At 23.9% G+C, this 3,028-nt stretch overlaps 1 long non-coding RNA gene across 1 annotated transcript; it reads left to right on the forward strand.

Moving 5' to 3' along the window:
* The first annotated feature begins 572 nt into the window (after positions 1 to 572).
* On the forward strand, positions 573 to 1,144 carry LOC135960978 (uncharacterized). The gene is made up of 3 exons (XR_010576594.1): positions 573 to 724; positions 844 to 997; positions 1,057 to 1,144. It is a non-coding gene; the product is annotated as an uncharacterized LOC135960978 (long non-coding RNA).
* Positions 1,145 to 3,028: the final 1,884 nt, after the last annotated feature.

Below are 3,028 nucleotides of genomic sequence, written 5' to 3' on the forward strand. Positions count from 1 at the left end.
CCTATTGGGGACCAGGCAATATTTGAACACAATTTGAGAAAATGGATCGAAAACTCGACCGATATGAAGGTTTTTAATCAAACAACTGTAAATTCCAACACCCCACTAATCAACATTGTAAATATTTTAAATAATTCGATAAATAGGAAAGAAATTTTAAAATATTTTGAAAAAAATAATGTTTTGTATGAAGAGCAAAGAAATCTCCTCATAAATATAATTACAAAATATTTAGAAACTAACGGGATAGACTACAAAATTTCAGAATGTACCGAAAAATTTCACCACCGAAAAATTAGTAAGTAAAAGTTTCATATGTCAATTTACTATAGTTTCACATTTCTATTTTAATGTTACACTTTTAGGAGTATTATACAAATGGCAAGAGAGGAAAAATTTATAATAAGTTCGCAAACTTCAAAAGGAATTTTAACTATCCCTGAACCAACAGCAGATGAAAATATTGTTGCAGGTAATCATCAATTAAAATCTATATATGTATTATATATGCAGTTAAAATATTTATTCCGTTTCTTTAGTACCTGACGAAAATTTTGGACTCTCTATTCAGTGGCTCAGATCTGACACAGTAACTAATGAAGAATTTGATCTTCATTGGCGAAAATGTGTCAAGTATCGATTTCGTCAAATCAAGGAAGCAAAATGCACTTCTGAAATATTCAACTTATGGCCAGAATACAAAAAGGCCTCTGCCAGTCATCTTGTAAGTAATATTGATTCAAACATTGATCGTAAAATATATATAAAAAAACAATCTAAAAAAACTGAAGCAAATTTATGTTATTTTCAATTCTAAATTTTTTAATATTTTTTTATTTGCAGATTAATATAGATTTTAATTTCAAATATCCCATAGCTAAAGAATTTACCGATAGATGGTCACAATATGGCGATACTGTAATAAACCTGCTTAAAGCAAAAGCTCCCTCCGCATTTGTTTTAAAGCGGTTGCTTGAGGTTGAAGCAAGTGACGAAGGTATGAAAAACATTGTATTTGCATAGTATAAATGGTATTAAATTGTTTTTATTTTTCAGAATCTAAATTGCTAACTTCATTGTGGAATTTGCATCACCTGTTTCCCCCCATCAGAAGGTCAAAACAGATACAAATGGTGCCAATTTTCGAAAAAAATGTTCCATTTTTGATTCCCAAAAAGCGTTTGCTGTCTTAACTGAAACGGATGAAGAAATGGAGATACAAATAAAATTATTAAAGCTCCAAGGCAAAAATATGCAACCGAGGTTGTTATTGGTGGGCAACTTTCCTAACATTAAATCCATTTATATATATTTTGATGACTATAGATATCCATTTTTAAAAATTGCAAATGCTTTTGACGTGTTATTCAAAATGTTTTTTGTATTTGATCTGGAATACCCAGATGAATGTGAAATTTTTTATACATTTTTTCAAACATTTTTTTACGATTTACCTTCGTCAAAAAAGTTTTTAAAAATATCAACAATAAAACACGAGTTGTTATCACAAAAATATAAATGAATACATTTTTAATTTTAATGTTAAATATTTTATAATAAAAAATCTATTAAATCATATTTAAAATAAAAAATAAATATATGTAATTAAACAGTTTAAAATTAGATGTAGAAAACAAATAGAATTTGTTAATATAAATTAATATAAATAACAATTTGGACCTGATTCAGAAACACGAGAAACAATTTTCAATTTTTTTTATGAAAAACACTCAAAAATTATTTAAAAACTGAGTGATTTTCATATAAAAATTTGAAAATAGTTTTCCTTTTGTGTATCTGAATCAGGCCCTTAGAAAAACGAAGACTTTCTTAATTATAAATATATGTATTTAAAAATCAAAATATAATTTTAAATTTAACACAAACTCAGTATTAAATGTTAAGTTTTTTAACCAAAAATGTATTAAAAAATATACAATTAAAGAGTACAAAACAAATAACATTTGAAAACATGATTTAAAACTATATACATATATATTTACAATTAAAAAATATGAATTTTAAAAAACTACAATTACAATGTAATATACAAAATAACATTGAAAACAATAAATAATTTAAATAAATTGTTATTTTAATTGTAATTATCACTAAATTTAAACAAACATTGAAAACATATATTAATAAAATTTAAATAAATCGTTATTTTAATTGTAATTGTCACTAAATTTAAACAAGCTAGCTGTATTTTATGTAAATTTTGTTACCTTTATAATTTTTAAAAATAAAAATTTTACTTAAATTGAATATATTTATTGTGTTTTAATTTCGAAGAATAAAATCAAATATTTAGCAAAAATTCTTTTCTTTAATAGAATTTTTAATTAATCAATGGTGTAAAACCAATTATTTTTGTTATTAAATCAGTTAATTGATATTTCCTACTATTTCTGTTAATCAATATGATTATTTGAATTACAAATGTTATTAATATGTTATAATTATTCTATTAAAGATTTACTTCAATAAATTAATATATTAATTGGTTTCACCATGCATGTTAATTATGTTGCATAATTGAATTAATTTATAAATTAATTATTTTTTACTTGCATTTTCAAAAAAAAAATCAATTGGCTCAAACACAAAATTATTTGTTATTGTTTATATATTCAATAAAAACCAATTTTTCCCAATTAATTTTTTTAATTTTTGTTTAATTAATAGTATCATTTTGATGATTGGAGCAAAATCAAACAAAATTTTAATTAATATAAGCAATTTCGTAATTAAACTTCGTTTTCATTTTTTTCTGTGTCTTTCTATTTTTAGCCAAGATACTTAAAAACAATGATTTTGTGGTCACACAAATATCTTCAAGCTCAGCTCTATCATCATTATCGGGATCCAAATTATCAACCTCAGACTGAAACTTCATTGCTTGGTCTATAGAAGTTGTCAAAATGTCTAATCTACATTCTAACTCAATTTGATTAAAGGAAATAGTCTTTTCCCTAATAGACTGACGAAATCGTACAATATCTTGTACAACCTTAGCTTTCATTGT

This window comes from Calliphora vicina, chromosome 5 (assembly GCF_958450345.1).
Source record: "Calliphora vicina chromosome 5, idCalVici1.1, whole genome shotgun sequence".
NCBI classification, from domain to species: Eukaryota; Metazoa; Arthropoda; class Insecta; order Diptera; family Calliphoridae; genus Calliphora; species Calliphora vicina.